This window comes from Coregonus clupeaformis, chromosome 12, assembly GCF_020615455.1.
Source record: "Coregonus clupeaformis isolate EN_2021a chromosome 12, ASM2061545v1, whole genome shotgun sequence".
Lineage (NCBI taxonomy): Eukaryota > Metazoa > Chordata > Actinopteri > Salmoniformes > Salmonidae > Coregonus > Coregonus clupeaformis.
This window is the reverse complement of record NC_059203.1, coordinates 39,192,742-39,211,462: the sequence shown is the minus strand read 5'-3', so window position 1 is coordinate 39,211,462 and position 18,721 is coordinate 39,192,742. Positions and strand designations below refer to the sequence as shown.

At 49.4% G+C, this 18,721-nt stretch overlaps 1 protein-coding gene across 1 annotated transcript in view; it reads left to right on the top strand.

Annotated features, from left to right (window-relative positions):
• Window positions 1–18,721, top strand: part of LOC121577621 (zinc finger protein 385A-like) — a 63,868-nt gene that overhangs the window by 34,198 nt on the left and 10,949 nt on the right. The gene's annotated exons all lie outside the window — the stretch shown is intronic.

The window sequence follows — 18,721 nt, the reverse complement described above, 5'->3', positions numbered from 1 at the left end:
TATCGTGGACAGATTCAGCAAGTTCGCCCACTTTGTGCCAATTGCCAAGCTTCCCCTCTGCCTCGGAGACGTCCGAGATCCTGGTTAGGGAGGTTTTCAGGGTCCACGGTTTGCCCAGTGATATCGTTTCCGACCGTGGCCCTCAGTTTACCTCTGCTGTCTGGAAGTCCTTCTGTTTGGCCATTGGAGCTACAGTCAGTCTCACATCTGGTTTTCACCCCCAATCTAATGGTCAGGCGGAGAGAGCCAACCAGAAGATGGAATCCACGCTACGCTGCCTGGCCTCTTCCAACCCCACCTCCTGGGTCTCTCAGTTGCCTTGGGTTGAGTATGCCCACAATACTCTCCCTACATCTGCCACTGGGATGTCTCCCTTCCAGTGCCTGTATGGCTACCAACCGCCCTTGTTCCCTTCTCAGGAGAAGGAGCTCTCAGTGCCTTCTGTTCAGGCCCATATTCGTCGTTGCCACCGGACCTGGCATCGGGCCAGAAAGGCACTCCTTAGAGTTTCGGACCGGTATCAGCTCCAGGCGAATCGTCGCCGGATCCCCGCTCCCACCTATACCATCGGAGATAGGGTCTGGTTGGCCACACGGGATCTTCCTTTACGGACTGAGTCTAGGAAGTTGTTACCGGGGTTCATTGGTCCGTTTGTGGTGGAGAGGGTGATCAATCCGGTGGCAGTTCGACTCAAACTCCCGAGGACGCTCAGAGTCCATCCCACCTTTCATGTCTCCTGCCTCAAGCCTGTTTTCCTCAGTCCTCTGTTGCCTCCTCCGCCTCCTCCTCCTCCTCCTCGGATGATCGGAGGTGGTCCTGCCTACACGGTGCGACGCATCATGGATTCCAGACGGCGGGGCCGGGGGTTCCAGTATCTCGTGGACTGGGAGGGGTATGGTCCTGAAGAGAGGAGTTGGATTCCGCGGCGACAGATCCTAGATGCTGACCTCATCCGTGACTTCTACCGCCTCCATCCTGGCGCTCCGGGAGTCCGCCCGGTGGCGTTCGTCGGAGGGGGGTACTGTAACGATCCCGGCAGTCTGAGTCGGGTCCTGTCTGTGGACTAGTTTTTCTGCTCGTGATCTCCAGTTTCCCGAGGGTTCTGGAACGCTCCGGGGAGCGCTCTGATTTCCGCACCTGCATCCCGTCAGCAATCTGCACACCTGGTCCTGATCATCACCCTTCTTAGGCTCTGGCCTAACATCCATTCCCCTGCCGGATCGTTAGCCATGAACAGTAGGTTTACCAGAGTATCAGTCTTAGAGCTTCTAGCGTTAGTTTTGTTGTTTTGCACCTTGTTGGTTTGGTTGTTTACTTACCTCCGTTTTGTTCCATCTGCAGTCACTCGTCCGGAACCTTCATCCAACCTCTGCCTGGTGGTCGGCGGCTGCCGAGCCATGATTGGATCAACCACTGCACCCCCAACAACTAATCAACGCCGCCCGCTCTGTTCCCTGGATTATTCAGCATCACTCTTGACTTTGTAAATAAACACTCACCTTCGTTTCAACTTACCTTGTCCTGGTCTGCTTCTGGGTTCTGGCTTTGTAACTCGTGACATGCAGAGTTATGAGGTATTTGAGGTAGATATGTACATAAAGGCAGGGTAAAGTGACTAGGCATCCGGATAGATAATAATAGCAAATGATGAGTGTAAAAGTGTGTGTGTGTGTGTGTGTTTGTGTTGTCGGTATGCGTGTGTGTGTTATGTGTGTTTGCGTATCTAGTGTATGTGAATGTGTGTTTTTTTTGTTGTTGTGTCAGTGTAGTGCGTGTGTGAGTGTGTATATAGTATGTATATATAGTGAGTGTGCGTAGAGTCAGTGCAAGATAGGGTCAGTGCAGATAATCCGGGTAACAATTTATTGAACTATTTATGGCTTGGGGGTCCGAGAGCCGATTCTCCGGTATTGTTTGCCGGACGGTAGCAGAGTGAACAGTCTATGGCTTGGGTGGCTGGAGTCTATGGCAATTTTTCGGCCTTCCTCTGAGGTCCTGGATGGCAGGGAGCATGGCCCCAGTGATGTACTGGGCTGTCCGCACCACCCTCTGTGGCGCTTTGTGGTCGAGGGTTTACTGTAAAGTAAAATTGTTTGCTGTAAGGTTAGGTGTCACTGTCGTCAACCCTGTGTGTGTGTGTCGTCTGTCTGTCTGTCTGTCCGTCTGTGCCTGTATGTAGCAGCTTAGAGTAGTGTACTGCAGTGTGGTGTGTATGTGTGTGTTCAACTGGACGCTTTATGCATCATCATCATCATCAGTACAGTCAGTGTGTATGAGAAAGTCCTGATCTGCATCTGCTCTACCAGTCCAGTGCCGTCACTCTCCAGAGTAATCTGAGAGGGGAAGTCATGCTGTGAGCTAAGAGCACAATGGACGTTCTTTAATAATGAAAGAATAGTCTGCTCACAGTATACAGCCAAGGATCTGTGATTGCAGCACTCCTGCATTTCAGAAGCAAGGTTAGAGACACTATTATATAATACTTTCCATAAGTTTCTAATGTCATACCCCAGCCAGCATACATTGTCTTTCCTGCTATAAATAAGATTCTTTGCTATAAATATTCAAAATAAAGTACTGGCAGCACTCTCACTGAATTGTGTTTTCTGTCAGTCAATACTGGCTAAGCCAAGGATTAAACTTCATGATCTGCTAAACGAGAGACAATTATAGGCTGAAGCTGAACCAAACCAAAATATCTGGATTGATTAATATATATAATATAATATTTAGCAGATGCTTTTATCCAAAGCGACTTACAGTCATGTGTGCATACATTTTCGTGTATGGGTGGTCCCGGGGATCGAACCCACTACCTTGGCGTTACAAGCGCCATGCTCTACCAGTTGAGCTACAGAGGACCACGCAATATAAGCAATGCAGAAGCAAACCTATCACACTGCCAGTCTGCCACCAGTAATGTTATATACTGTATGTGGCCACATGGGGTAATTATGAAATTGCAATTCATTCCAAGCAGCCACCAGCCATAGAGGATAGGCTGTCAGAGTTCAGCCCGGCTCTCTCTGCTGCAAGACTGATGTCACATGCCTCTTTATTGTGCTGCATTGGTCATCGTTACCACTGCAGCACCACAAAGCAGGACACCTTCTCTCTGTCTGTCTGTCTCTCTCTCTTCAATTCAATGTACTTTATTGACATGGCAAGTTAAATTACTTACATTGCCAAAAATGGTGGGACCAACAGCAATATTACAGTTTTTCTCGATTGCTAAGACACATTTCTTGAAACCTTCACCCATTTTCTCAAAACTTTAAACACAAAACCAAATCTTCAAACTACATTCACAAAACCCCTGACTCTTCCGGCAAAATCAAACAATCGCCTCAAAACCATTTAATCTGTGCTCAAAATCAAACAATGCTTTCAGATCATACACACAGCCAGTCAATATATAAACACTACAGAGCGTTCATTAGACACTACATAAAAAAATGGAGAACACGGTGTCTAGGGCATGTAGTTACAGATGTATTTATTTATTTTATATAGTAAACGCATTTTGCAATTAAAACAAAAAGTATAGTAATCACAACTTAGTACAGTGAATATATTGTATACTGTAAGTACTGCAAGTAATACAGAATTGAATGTCTGTATATTCAGCACTTGCATAAAAATACAGCAGTCCAACTGCAAAAGCCCAAAGAACAAAGAAAACTCTAAATGAAATGCACACTACAGTACACTCAAAAATGTTGTGCAACTGCGAAATCAAAGTCAATTAGAGATTCATTCTGCCTCAGCATCACGTCTTTGTGCTGGTTCCGGCCAGAGGACTTCGTCCACATCACAGGCAACATTGTCCCTTGCCAGGCAACGGGGGAAAAACCCTCTGGTGTGCCGGATCCAGCCTTGACAACACTCCACACCTATGTCACCACAGGCCAATTCCATTGCCTGTAAGAGATTTTCCCTGGTATATGGTGTGATGTCACGAGAGGCTGTGTCCTGGAGGGACGTTACATCCCCCTGAGGTGGCTGCAAACCCAGACAGCTATGGCTCCATCTGCTGGTATGGTCGGGAACTCCACCCCTCTATGGCCAATCTTCCCACGCAGCTGAAACAAATGAGGAGCTGATGAGCTGAAGGTTTGGGAAGGGAAGAGACACACTGAGGGGGTGTGTGGGGGGGTGAAGAGACACAGTCTCCAACCTGGGCTCTCTGGAGGACAAGAGTGCTGCACGTCCACTTCCATGAGGAATATAAGGATTTGGAGATACTTACCTTTGGGAAATACTCACCTTTGGATATATGCACCTGTGGAAATACGTGAGAGACATTTGGAAGGACTTTTTGCTGGGTTGGCCACTAGCTGCAACGTGGACTACAGTAAGGCTGGGGAAAAGTTATCTGAGCGAGTGAGAATTATGATTTTGGATGTGGAAGAGACATCCCTGAACTGTTAATCCTTAAAGAGCCACAAGAGAACAGAATTTGGTTATATTTTCGTTAATTTCCCAAGACCTATAATAAAATCCTTGTTTTGTTTGAACCTTGTCTCCTTGCACTACTTGAGCAATCCCGCTGAAAGCTGTGTAGCCTCTCGTGACGTCACAATGGGTTTCGGTCATAGACCTTCCACCGCCACACAGAGAAAAACTATTATATTGGGTTGAGGAAAGGGCTGTATGGTGGATGGCAAACATTTATGAATCGCTGGTTGATGTTGAACCACTCGCGTATCCGGACACCACAGTGAAAGCTGACATTGTCCCAAACTACAACATAGACAGGATGCACTGCCTGCTGATGATCCTGCTGCTCACGCTCAAACAAAACATCCCGAAGACCACCCAGAAATGTAAGAAGATGTTCAGTGTTATATGGCCCCAGGGTTGCATGACGGTGAAGAACCCCACGATTACTTATAGATGCACAAAGGGTGACATTGCCACCACCCTGGCCAGAGACTTCCACAATGGCACGTTGGCCAATTATGTTCCTGCCTCTCCTTCTCCTCTTCGCCAGATTGAACCCTGCTTCATCTATAAAAATGTATTTATGGGGCCTTTCCATGGAATCCAATTCAAACACTCTCTATATATAAAAATAGATAAATAAGTAGTTTAGTAAGTGATACAGAAAGACAGACTTCTGCAATAGCACATTTGTATGCACTCCTGATTTACATACACTACAATATAGTGCAGTTTACAGTAACAGTAGGCTAGTAGCATAGCATTGTACTGTAAGCATCAGCGCTGAAAGTGTCTGAGTGTACACTTACTTGCACATACTGAAATCGTAGATATTTGACCCTTTCTGAGTTGCGCTCAAAGGGTACTCTGTACACTTGCTTCATGCATACCCTGTTGCGCTGGAGGACACGGACAATGGTAGAAAGGCTGACACTGTTGATTCCTTCAAAGTTTACATTGTGTTCAACAACTCTTTGCTGTATTTCACACAGTCGGATGGCATTGTTTTGAAGGACCATATCAACAATGAGAGCCTCTTGCTGTTGGGAGAACATAGCAGGCCTTCCACCCTCATGTGGTAGTCTTGCAATTCTACAAAAAGGGAAAATGCACTTACAAAGGTATACATACAGTAAAAATAGTAATGGACATTACTTCTATACGTAAAATATTGTATGGTGATAACATTATTCTTTTTTTCCCCAGTCCCCTTTCTATTGACAAAGTGATGTACTGAATCAAATGTATACAGTAAACTTTCAATGACCAAAATAAAAATAAACAATGACCTGTTCTCTTCTCTGAATGTCCTGATTATGGTGGCCACAGAGAATCTGCTCAAATTGGGTTGTACTCTTTGTCCTGCTTCCCTCATTGTCATTCCATGAACAACAACATGGTCTATCACAGTTGCTCGAATGTCTTCTGAAATTACTGTTCTTGGTCTTGCTCTTCCTCGTCCTCAAACTCTTCCTCCTCGTCCACCACCTCTTACACGTACTCTTCCTCCTATGCCTCTCAGATTGTTTCCATCCATTGTTGGTATCAACATTCAACGCACCTGTGCCACCTGTGCACTCTGAACTGGCTTATATTCTGTACAATTGGTTTGATCACATCATTAGAAACAAGTGTGAACAATTTGGAGTCGTTGTGTGTAAACGATGACAACCATTTTGTAACACAAGTGCATCACAGTGCAAAATGTGTTTTAGTGAGTGAGAACGTGTTTAGAGTTTTGCAAAAAGACTGATTGATTCGACAAATGTGTTTAGGCCCTGAGCATTTTGTTCAGAGAATGGGGTTTAGTGTTTTAGCAATTCAGAAAAACTGTAATAGTAGTAGTGGAAATGGGATAACCATTAACAGCAACTACAACAACAATATTAATACATTAAAGCAATAGTAGTCGACCAGTCTCAACATGACTGAGAAGACACATGACATGGTATGAAAGCCAAAACAAAACAGGAAATATTATTGACATTACATTATACTTTTCACTGGCTGTCCCTCAGGTTGTGGCAGGAGGACACATATTTGGCTGTCAAAATAAATATTTGTTTTTTTCTTCCTCTTCTATAGTTTCAAATTCTTTGTACTGAATGATAATTTGGGGAAAGAAAGATTCTCTTAGGTCTGAATATTTGTCTGAGTCTCTCTCTCTCTCCTCTCTCTATCTATCTATCTATCTATCTATCTATCTCTATCTATCTATCTCTCTCTCTCTCTCTCTCTCTCTCTCTCTCTCTCTCTCTCTCTCTCTCTCTCTCTCTCTCTCTCTCTCTCTCTCTCTCTCTCTCTCTCTCTCTCTCTCTCTCTCTCTCTCTCTCTCTCTATATATATATATATATATATATACAGTGGGGAAAGAAAGTATTTAGTCAGCCACCAATTGTGCAAGTTCTCCCACTTAAAAAGATTTTCATCATAGGTACACGTCAACTATGACAGACAAAATGAGGAAAAAAAATCCAGAAAATCACATTGTAGGATTTTTTATGAATTGATTTGCAAATTATGGTGGAAAATAAGTATTTGGTCAATAACAAAAGTTTCTCAATACTTTGTTATATACCCTTTGTTGGCAATGACTGTCACGGATGCCGCCGAGGCTGCTCCTCCTCCTTGCTCGGGCAGGCTTTGGCGTTCGTCGTCCCCGGAGTACTAGCTACTACCGTTTGATGTTTTCGATGTTTGTTTTGTCATGTCTAGTTAGTGCACCTGTTTCGTATTCTGTATTGATTATGTCACCTATAAGTTCCCCTATGTTATGTTTGTATTTTGTGTGTTATTGTCCGCTTGTCATGGATGTTGTCACGCCCTGGCTCTGGGGACTCTAGTATGTTGAGCCAGGGTGTGAGTTTTCATGTGTGTTGGTTCTAGTTGTATATCTATGTTGGCCAGGGTGGCTCCCAATCAGAGACGGCTGTAGCTCGTTGTCTCTGATTGGGAGTCATACTTAGGTAGCCGTTAGGCATTCATTCATTGTGGTTTCTTGTTCCGTGTTGGTTTGTGTATGTAACCAGGGACGTCACGTTTTCGTTTTGTTGTTTTGATCGTGTGATCATTATATAAATAAATATGTTCGCATTCAACGCTGCGCCTTGGTCCTCCTCTGTTCCCGACGAGCGTGACAGAAGAAACCACCAAGACTGGACCAAGCAGCGTGTCCAGGAGCCATCGCCAGGGAGATCTCTAGCAGATCTCCTTCGCCTCCTCGACTGGGTCAAGCCGGGTGAGGAAGAGAAGGGCTTGACATGGAAGCAAAAGGGCGAAAGGCTGGCGAGGGACATGGAGACCTGGTCCACGGGTAGGAGAAACGGCCAGAAAATTTTTAGGGGGGGCTAACGCCGTGGACGACGGGCCAGCAGGAGACCGCGGCAGAGCGGCCCAGCGGGTTGGCAGAGGAGGCCGCCAGGTTACGGGGGCCACTGGTCGAAGAGGGGATGGAAGGTGTAGAGGCACGGCGAGAGGTACTGGGGTGTGTTACCAGTCCGGTCCGGCCCATTCCAGATCCCTGCGTAGGACCAGTGGTGTGTGTCCCCAGTACGGTCCGGCCTGTTCCTGCTCCCCGCACCAGGCCAATGGTGCGCGTCGTCAGCCCGGCTCGGGCCGTTCCTGCTCCCCGCACCAAGCCAGTGGTGCGCTCGTCAGCCCGGCTCGGCCCGTTCCTGCTCCCCGCACCAAGTCAGTGGTGCGCTCGTCAGCCCGGCTCGGCCCGTTCCTGCTCCCCGCACCAAGTCAGTGGTGCGCCGTCAGCCCGGCTCGGCCCGTTCCTGCTCCCCGCACCAAGTCAGTGGTGCGCCGTCAGCCCGGCTCGGCCCGTTCCTGCTCCCCGCACCAAGTCAGTGGTGCGCTTCGTCAGCCCGGCTCGGCCCGTTCCTGCTCCCCGCACCAAGTCAGTGGTGCGCTTCGTCAGCCCGGCTCGGCCCGTTCCTGCTCCCCGCACCAAGTCAGTGGTGCGCCCGTCAGCCCGGCTCGGCCCGTTCCTGCTCCCCGCACCAAGTCAGTGGTGCGTTTCGTCAGCCCGGTTCGGCCCGCCCCTGCTCCCCGCACCAAGTCAGGTGTGCGTTTTGTCAGCCCGGCTCGGGCCGTTCCTGCTCCCCACACCAAGCCAGTGGTGTGCGTCGTCAGTCCGGCACAGGCCGTGCCTGTTCCACTGGTGCCTGGTTCAGCACGGGTCAGCTGCTTCACGCCGGAGCTAGAGCAATCCGCTCCACCAGTGTGCAGTCCAGCTCCGGTCAGCAGGGCCAGACCGGACCAGGGGTACCTTGGGGGGTTAGAGAGCGAGTGGGGATCATGCCCGGAGCCGGATCCGCCGCCAAGGCGGAGTGCCCACCCGGTCCCTCCCCTGTGGTATTTGGTTGGCGCGGTCGGAGTCCGCGCCTTTAGGGGGGGGTACTGTCACGCCCTGGCTCTGGGGACTCTAGTATGTTGAGCCAGGGTGTGAGTTTTCATGTGTGTTGGTTCTAGTTGTATATCTATGTTGGCCAGGGTGGCTCCCAATCAGAGACGGCTGTAGCTCGTTGTCTCTGATTGGGAGTCATACTTAGGTAGCCGTTAGGCATTCATTCATTGTGGTTTCTTGTTCCGTGTTGGTTTGTGTATGTAACCAGGGACGTCACGTTTTCGTTTTGTTGTTTTGATCGTGTGATCATTATATAAATAAATATGTTCGCATTCAACGCTGCGCCTTGGTCCTCCTCTGTTCCCGACGAGCGTGACAGATGTATAGGTTCGGTACCTTGGCACTTCGTGTTGTTTTTACGCACTTGCGTATTTGTTTCGCCTCTAGTGTATTTTGAGGCCGTTTATTTTGTGTGTACCTTTCGAGGTTATAGTAAAGTCGTTTTGACTTATTCCTCTGTGTCCTGCGTTTCACTCCACCACTGCATCCACATCAGCATTCGTGACAATGACACAGGTCAAACGTTTTCACAAGGTTTTCACACACTGTTGCTGGTATTTTGGCCCATTCCTCCATGCAGATCTCCTCTAGAGCAGTGATGTTTTGGGGCTGTCGCTGGGCAACACAGACTTTCAACTCCCTCCAAAGATTTTCTATGGGGTTGAGATCTGGAGACTGGCTAGGCCACTCCAGGACCTTGAAATGCTTCTTACGAAGCCACTCCTTCATTGCCCGGGCGGTGTGTTTGGGATCATTGTCATGCTGAAAGACCCAGCCACGTTTCATCTTCAATGCCCTTGCTGATGGAAGGAGGTTTTCACTCAAAATCTCACGATACATGGCCCCATTCATTCTTTCCTATACACGGATCAGTCGTCCTGGTCCCTTTGCAGAAAAACAGCCCCAAAGCATGATGTTTCCACCCCCATGCTTCACAGTAGGTATGGTGTTCTTTGGATGCAACTCAGCATTCTTTGTCCTCCAAACACGACGAGTTGAGTTTTTACCAAAAAGTTCTATTTTGGTTTCATCTGACCATATGACATTCTCCCAATCCTCTTCTGGATCATCCAAATGCACTCTAGCAAACTTCAGACGGGCCTGGACATGTACTGGCTTAAGCAGGGGGACACGTCTGGCACTGCAGGATTTGAGTCCCTGGCGGCGTAGTGTGTTACTGATGGTAGGCTTTGTTACTTTGGTCCCAGCTCTCTGCAGGTCATTCACTAGGTCCCCCGTGTGGTTCTGGGATTTTTTCTCACCGTTCTTGTGATCATTTTGACCCCACGGGGTGAGATCTTGCGTGGAGCCCCAGATCGAGGGAGATTATCAGTGGTCTTGTATGTCTTCCATTTCCTAATAATTGCTCCCACAGTTGATTTCTTCAAACCAAGCTGCGTACCTATTGCAGATTCAGTCTTCCCAGCCTGGTGCAGGTCTACAATTTTGTTTCTGGTGTCCTTTGACAGCTCTTTGGTCTTGGCCATAGTGGAGTTTGGAGTGTGACTGTTTGAGGTTGTGGACAGGTGTCTTTTATACTGATAACAAGTTCAAACAGGTGCCATTAATACAGGTAACGAGTGGAGGACAGAGGAGCCTCTTAAAGAAGAGGTTACAGGTCTGTGAGAGCCAGAATGTCACTAAACCGATGTGGATGTGGTGGAGGAGTCAAGCGCAGGAAACAGAGGTTTAGCCCAACAAGACTTTAATCGTCTAAAACACACGAGTAGAAAACCCCGACCTCGAAAATACACGAAGTGGCGAGGGAAAATTACGCACACGCGTAAAACACTAAACATGAAACAAAACGGAATACAAACACGTAGCATCGACAAGGTGGCAACAAAATAACAACACACAATTACCCTAGAGCAAACAAGGAACTTATAAGACACGTAATCAACACCCAAACAGACACAGGTGTGACAGACAGACAAAAGCAATCAAATACAGAAACATAGAGCGGTGGCAGCTAGTACTCCGGGGACGGCGAACGCCGAAGCCTGCCCGAACCAGGAGGAGGAGCAGCCTCGGCCGAAACCGTGACAGTACCCCCCCCTTGACGCGTGGCTCCAGCCGCGCGCACGACCCCGGCCTCGGGACGGCCAGGAGGACGCGGACCCGGGGCGCGTGGGATGCCCACGGTGAAACTCAGTCAGGAGGGATGGATCGAGTATGTCCCTCCTGGGCACCCAGCACCGTTCCTCCGGACCGTACCCCTCCCACTCCACGAGATACTGGAGACCACTCCTCCGGCGCCTCGAGTCCAAGATGGTCCGGACCCTGTACGCCGGGGGCCCCCTCGATGTCCAAAGGGGGCGGAGGGGTCTCTCCTATCTCATCTTCTTGGAGTGGGCCAGCTACCACCGGCCTGAGAAGAGACACATGGAACGAGGGGTTAATATTTTTATACTCAATTGGCAGTTGTAACCTGTAACACACCTCGTTCAATCTTCTCAGGACTTTGAAGGGCCCCACAAACCGCCGACCCAGCTTCCCGGCAGGGCAGGCGGAGGGGCAGGTTTCGAGTCGAGAGCCAGACTCGATCTCCCGGTGCGTACACCGGTCCCTCACTGCGGTGGCGATCGGCGCTCGCCTTTTGTTGACGGATGGCACGCTGCAGATGGACATGGGCAGCGTCCCACGTCTCCTCCGAGCGCCGAATCCACTCGTCCACCGCAGGGGCCTCGATCTGGCTCTCGTGCCACGGTGCCAGGACCGGCTGATAACCTAAAACACACTGGAAAGGTGTTAAGTTGGTGGAGGAGTGACGGAGAGAGTTCTGGGCCATCTCTGCCCAGGGGATGAACCTCGACCACTCCTCCGGCCGGTCCCGGCAATAGGACCTCAAAAACCTACCCACATCCTGGTTGACACGTTCCACCTGCCCATTACTCTCTGGGTGGTACCCCGAGGTAAGGCTTACCGAGACCCCCAACCGTTCCATGAACGCTCCCCAAACTCTGGAAGTGAACTGGGGACCTCGGTCAGACACAATATCCTCGGGGACACATAGTGCCGGAACACATGGGTAAATAGGGCCTCAGCGGTTTGTAGGGCAGTAGGGAGACCCGGCATGGGAAGGAGACGACAGGCCTTGGAAAACCGATCCACAACGACCAATATGGTGGTATTCCCCTGGGAGGGGGTAGGTCTGTTACGAAATCCACCGATAGGTGGGACCATGGTCGTTGTGGAACGGGCAGGGGATGTAGCTTACCCCTGGGCAAATGTCTAGGCGCCTTACACTGGGCACACACCGAGCAGGAGGAGACATAAACCCTCACATCCCTAGCTAACGTTGGCCACCAGTATTTCATGCTAAGACAGTGCACGGTCCGGCCAATACCTGGATGTCCAGAGGAGGGTGATGTATGAGCCCAATAAATAAGACGATCACGGACCTCGAGCGGACGTACGTCCACCCCACAGGACACTTGGGGGGAGTAGGGTCGGTACGCAGTGCCCGCTCGATTTCCGCATCGACCTCCCATACCACCGGAGCCACCAAACAAGACTCCGGCAATATGGAAGTAGGCTCGTTGGACCTCTCCTCCGTGTCATACCGCCGGGACAGGGCGTCTGCCTTACCATTCTGGGACCCTGGGATGTATGTGATCTTAAAAACAAACCGGGTTAGGAACATATTCCACCTAGCCTGACGAGGGTTCAATCTCCTAGCTGCCCGGATGTACTCCAGGTTACGGTGATCAGTCAGAATGAGGAAAGGGTGTTGAGCCCCCTTAAGCCAATGCCTCCACACCTTTAGGGCTTGGACTACGGCTAACAGCTCCCTGTCCCCAACATCATAGTTGCGCTCCGCCGAGCTGAGCTTCTTAGAGTAGAAAGCACAGGGGCGGAGTTTAGGTGGCGCGCCGGACCGTTGTGACAGGACTGCCCCAATACCGGTCTCGGACGCGTCTACCTCAACCTGGAATGGTAAAGAGGGATCCGGATGCGCCAGCACCGGAGCCGAGGCGAACAGGTTCTTCAGTTTGACAAATGCCCTGTCCGCCTCAGCCGACCACTGCAAACGAACCGGACCCCCCTTTAGCAGGGACGTAATGGGAGCTGCAACCTGTCCAAAACCCCGAATAAACCTCCGGTAGTAATTAGCAAAACCCAAGAACTGCTGCACCTCTTTTACAGTGGTTGGAGTTTGCCAATTACGCACGGCCGATACCCGGTCTACCTCTATCTCCACACCAGACGCGGACAACCGATAACCCAAAAAGGAGACGGACTCCTGGAAGAACAGGCATTTCTCTGCCTTGACATACAAGTCATGCTCCAACAGTCTTCTCAACACTCGGCGCACCTGGGCTACATGCTCGGCTCGAGTAGCAGAGTACACTAGGATGTCGTCGATGTAAACTACTACCCCCTGCCCATGCATGTCCCGGAAAATCTCGTCAACAAAGGATTGGAAGACTGAAGGAGCATTCATTAACCCGTATGGCATGACGAGATACTCGTAATGACCCGAGGTGGTGCTAAATGCTGTCTTCCATTCATCCCCCTCCCTAATGCGCACCAGATTGTACGCGCTCCTAAGATCCAACTTTGTGAAGAACCGCGCTCCACGTAATGATTCCGTCATCGTCGCAATCAGTGGAAGTGGGTAGCTGTATTTAACTGTGATCTGATTGAGACTACGATAATCAATACACGGGTGCAATCCCCCGTCCTTCTTCTTCACAAAGAAGAAACTCGAGGAGACTGGGGAAGTAGAGGACCGTATGTATCCCTGTGCCAAGGACTCGGTTATGTATGTCTCCATAGCCGCTGTTTCCTCTTGAGACAGGGGATACACACGACTCCGTGGAAGAGCCGCTCCTATTTGGAGATTTATCGCACAGTCCCCCTGTCTATGAGGAGGTAGCCGTGTTGCCCTCGATTTGCTAAACACGAGTGCTAAATCCTCATACTCGGGGGGAATGCGCAGTGCGGGCACTTGGTTCGGACTCTCTACCGAGGTCGCCCCTACGGAAACACCTAGACATCTCCCTACACACTGGGCAGACCACTCCATAAGAGCCCTCTGTTGCCACGCTATGGTAGGATCATGGGTGCTTAACCAGGGAAGGCCCAACACCACGGGGTACGCAGGAGAGTCAATCAGATAAAACTGAATGATCTCCTCATGACCCCCTGCGTCGTCATCGTCAGTGGTGCTGTGACCTCCCTGATCAGGCCCGACCCCAACGGCCGGCTGTCTAAGGCGTGGACAGGAAATGGAGCTTCTACCGGCCAAAGGGGGAATTCCTAACCTACTACAAAATGCCCGATCAATAAAGTTCCCAGCTGCGCCTGAATCTACTAGCGCCTTATGCTGGGAATGAGGTGCCACCTGTGGAAACCTCACAGGAATACTCATGTGACCAACAGAGAGCTCTGGGTAAGCGCTACTCACCTGAAATGACTCCCCAGTGCGTGGCCCGTTGTCACCTCTCCCAGGAGACCCTCCCCAGCACCTGGCCGCAGTGTGTCCTCCACGACCGCAGGTGGTGCAGGGGATGGCCCCCCTCGGGTTCCCTCTCCTCCTCTCTCTAGCGCCAGCACCCCGAGCTCCATGGGAATCGGCTCGGGGGTGCTGGAGGGTGAACTGGATGACCCCCACTCGGGGACGTCCGCGGGTAGCCAGCAGGGTGTCCAGACGGATGGAAATGTCCACCAACTGGTCAAACGACAAGTTGGTGTCCCTGCAGGCCAGCTCCCGACGAACGTCCTCTCGTAGACTACACCGGTACTGGTCGATGAGGGCCCTCTCATTCCACCCCGCATCCGCCGCTAGTGTCCGGAACTCCAGTGCGAACTCCTGTGCGCTCCTCTTCCCCCTGTCGGAGGTGGAATAGACGCTCTCCCGCCGCTTTCCCCTCAGGTGGATGATCGAAGACAGCCCTGAAGCGGCGGGAGAACTCCGCGTAGGTGATGGTTGCGGCGTCTATTCCCCTCCATTCGGCGTTGGCCCACTCCAACGCCTTGCCGGAGAGACAGGAGATGAGGGCGGAGACGCTCTCGTATCCCGAGGGCGCCGGGTGTATGGTGGCAAGGTAAAGTTCCACCTGCAGGAGGAATCCCTGACACCCGGCTGCAGAACCGTCATATGCCCTCGGGAGCGAGAGCCGAATGCCACTGGGTTCCGGTGCTGAGAGAGGAGGACTGGCCGTTGGTGATGAGTTGTTGTAAGGGTCCTTGGCCACCTCTTGATTCACCAATCGGCACAGTGTGTTGGACACCTCGTCCATGACGGTCCCGAGTTGCCGGATCATGGCGTCCTGGAAGTTGATCCGGTCCAGCAGGGATTCGGGTGTCGCCGCTGTTCCTGCTGACTCCATGATGGTGTGTTGTTCTGTCACTAAACCGATGTGGATGTGGTGGAGGAGTCAAGCGCAGGAAACAGAGGTTTAGTCCAACAAGACTTTAATCGTCTAAAACACACGAGTAGAAAACCCCGACCTCGAAAATACACGAAGTGGCGAGGGAAAATTACGCACACGCGTAAAACACTAAACATGAAACAAAACGGAATACAAACACGTAGCATCGACAAGGTGGCAACAAAATAACAACACACAATTACCCTAGAGCAAACAAGGAACTTATAAGACACGTAATCAACACCCAAACAGACACAGGTGTGACAGACAGACAAAAGCAATCAAATACAGAAACATAGAGCGGTGGCAGCTAGTACTCCGGGGACGGCGAACGCCGAAGCCTGCCCGAACCAGGAGGAGGAGCAGCCTCGGCCGAAACCGTGACACAGAAATCTTGCTTGTTTGTAGGTGACCAAATACTTATTTTCCACCATAATTTGCAAATAAATTCATTAAAAATCCTACAATGTGATTTTCTGGATTTTTTTTTCTCAATTTGTCTGTCATAGTTGACGTGTACCAATGATGAAAATTACAGGCCTCTCTCATCTTTTTAAGTGGGAGAACTTGCACAATTGGTGGCTGACTAAATACTTTTTTCCCCCACTGTATATATATACAGTTGAAGTCGGAATTTTACCTACACCTTAGCCAAATACATTTAAACTCAGTTTTTCACAATTCCTGACATTTAATCCTAGTAAAAATTCCCTGTTTTAGGTCAGTTAGGATCACCACTTTATTTTAAGAATGTGAAATGTGAGAATAATAGTAGAGATAATGATTTATTTCAGCTTTTATTTATTTCATCACATTCCCAGTGGGTCAGAAGTTTACATACACTCAATTAGTATTTGGTAGCATTGCCTTTAAATTGTTTAACTTAGGTCAAACGTGTCGGGTAGCTTTCCACAAGCTTCCCACAATAAGTTGGGTAAATTTTGGCCCATTCCTCCTGACAGAGCTGGTGTAACTGAGTAAGGTTTGTAGGCCTCCTTGCTCGCACATGCTTTTTCAGTTCTGCAAAGCATCCCCACAGCATGATGCTGCAACCCCCATGCTTCACGGTTGGGATGGTGTTCTTCGGCTTGCAAGTGACCCCCTTTTTCCTCCAAACATAACGATGGTCATTATGGCCAAACAGTTCTATTTTTGTTTCATCAGACCAGAGGACATTTCTCCAAAAAGTACGATCTTTGTCCCCATGTGCAGTTGCAAACCGTAGTCTGGCTTTTTATGGCGGTTTTGGAGCAGTGGCTTCTTCCTTGCTGAGCGGCCTTTCAGGTTAAATCGATATAGGACTAGTTTTACTATGGATATAGATACTTTTGTACTTTTGTTTCCTCCAGCATCTTCACAAGGTCCTTTGCTGTTGTTCTGGGATTGATTTGCACTTCTCGCACCAAAGTACGTTAATCTCTAGGAGACAGAACGCGTCTCCTTCCTGAGCGGTATGACAGCTGTGTGGTCCCATGGTGTTAAACTTGCGTACTATTGTTTGTACAGATGAACGTGGTATATTCAGGCGTTTGGAAATCACTCCCAAGGATGAACCAGACTTGTGGAGGTCTAGCATTTTTTTTCTGAGGTCTTGGCTGATTTCTTTTGATTTTCCCATGATGTCAAGCAAAGAGGCACTGAGTCTGAAGGTAGGCCTTGAAATACATCCACAGGTACACCTCCAATTCACTCAAATGATGTCAATTAGCCTATCAGAAGCTTCTAAAGCCATGACATCAACTTAGTGTATGTAAACTTCTGACCCACTGGAATTGTGATACAGTGAATTATAAGTGAAATAATCTGTCTGTAAACAACTGTTGGAAAAATTACTTGTGTCATGCACAAAGTAGATGTCCTAACCGACTTGCCAAAACTATAGTTGGTTAACATGAAATTTGTGGAGTGGTTGAAAAACGAGTTTTAATGACTCCAACCTAGGTGTATGTACTGGCTCCAGTTCTACCGGCTGGAGAAACAGGGTCTGATTGACTACTACAGCCACAGCTTCGATGGACCTGTAAGCACCAAACAAACCATCACATTCACAACACAACCATGTAATCATTATTATAACATAATCATAACACAAAGTCTCCAAAGACTGAGATATCTCTCTCGCTCTCTCTCTCTCTCTCTCTCTCTCTCTCTCTCTCTCTCTCTCTCTCTCTCTCTCTCTCTCTCTCTCTCTCTCTCTCTCTCTCTCTCTCTCTCTCTCTCTCTCTCTCTCTCTCTCTCGCAGTCCCCTCATTCTTGTCATTGTCAGTCCCTAAGATAGACCCTGCTTCCTTCTCGATTCCTTGTTCTGCCTCTTCTTCATACATAATGATGTCTCTCTATCTCTTTCTCTCTTTCTGGTGTACTTCTTGTGTCCCCGTCTCTTCTGCATTTCCCTCGTCCTCTCCTCTCCTCTCCTCTCCTCTCCTCTCCTCTCCTCTCCTCTCCTCTCCTCTCCTCTCCTCTCCTCTCCTCTCCTCTCCTCTCCTCTCCATCATGTTGCCTGTAGGCTGTACAGTAGATTTGGCTGCTAGACCAGTTCTCTCTGGTTCCTCTGCCTTTGTCACTTTATAGATAAAACATCAAAGCCGCATCCTGCTCAGAGAGAAAAGGATTTCAGTGACATTCTCTCGTTCTCATTTTCTCTCTTTTAAATCTTTCCCCTACTTCTTAAACCCTCATCCATCTTAAACCCATTCCAAACATCATTTACTCCTCTTTTATAACTCTTTACTTCTTCCCATGACCCACCCTAAAGATCTCTCTTTCCTCCTTCCTTCTAATCTCTTTCTAGACTTCCTCTGCTCTATCCCCTCTTCCTGTCTCCCTGTCCATCTCCCCTCTCTGTTGTCAACTGTTCAGTTGTAATTGATTTTTGACTTTCATTGATCCCCAAGACCTGAACACTGAAGGTCAGGACAGAGCTTCAAAACCAAAGCTTTCCTCCATCGAGAGAGAGGAGAGGAGAGGAGAGAGAGAGAGAGAGAGAGAGAGAGAGAGAGAGAGAGAGAGAGAGAGAGAGAGAGAGAGAGAGAGAGAGAGAGAGAGAGAGAGAGAGAGAGAGAGAAAGACAGAGGGGGGGTTATAATCTGAAACAGTGAAGTAGAGTGGGAGAGAAGTGAGAGAGAGGCAATGACTTAGAAAGTGGAGAGAGAGCGTCAGGCGTTTCTCTGTAAGTCTGTCTCTTTGGAGAACATAACTGTTGCTGAGTGGGTTACCCCTCCTCTTTCATGTCTAATCTGTGGGCTTTGAGGAGCAGGAGTCTAAGACCCTCCGAGGAGTTGGGTTACAGACTCAGGGCTATATCTACTTCTCTGTCATCGCCAATCAGGTCTGGGGCTATATGTGTATCTCTGTCATCAGCAATTAATGCCTGGGGCTTAGGGAGGCATCCCTGACACGTCCCAGCAGCCCCCTCACCTCGTTGATGCCCCCCTCACTCCCTCGCTGCCTCCAAGCCCCAGCTCTCTTTGTTGCCTTGTAGCTGCCT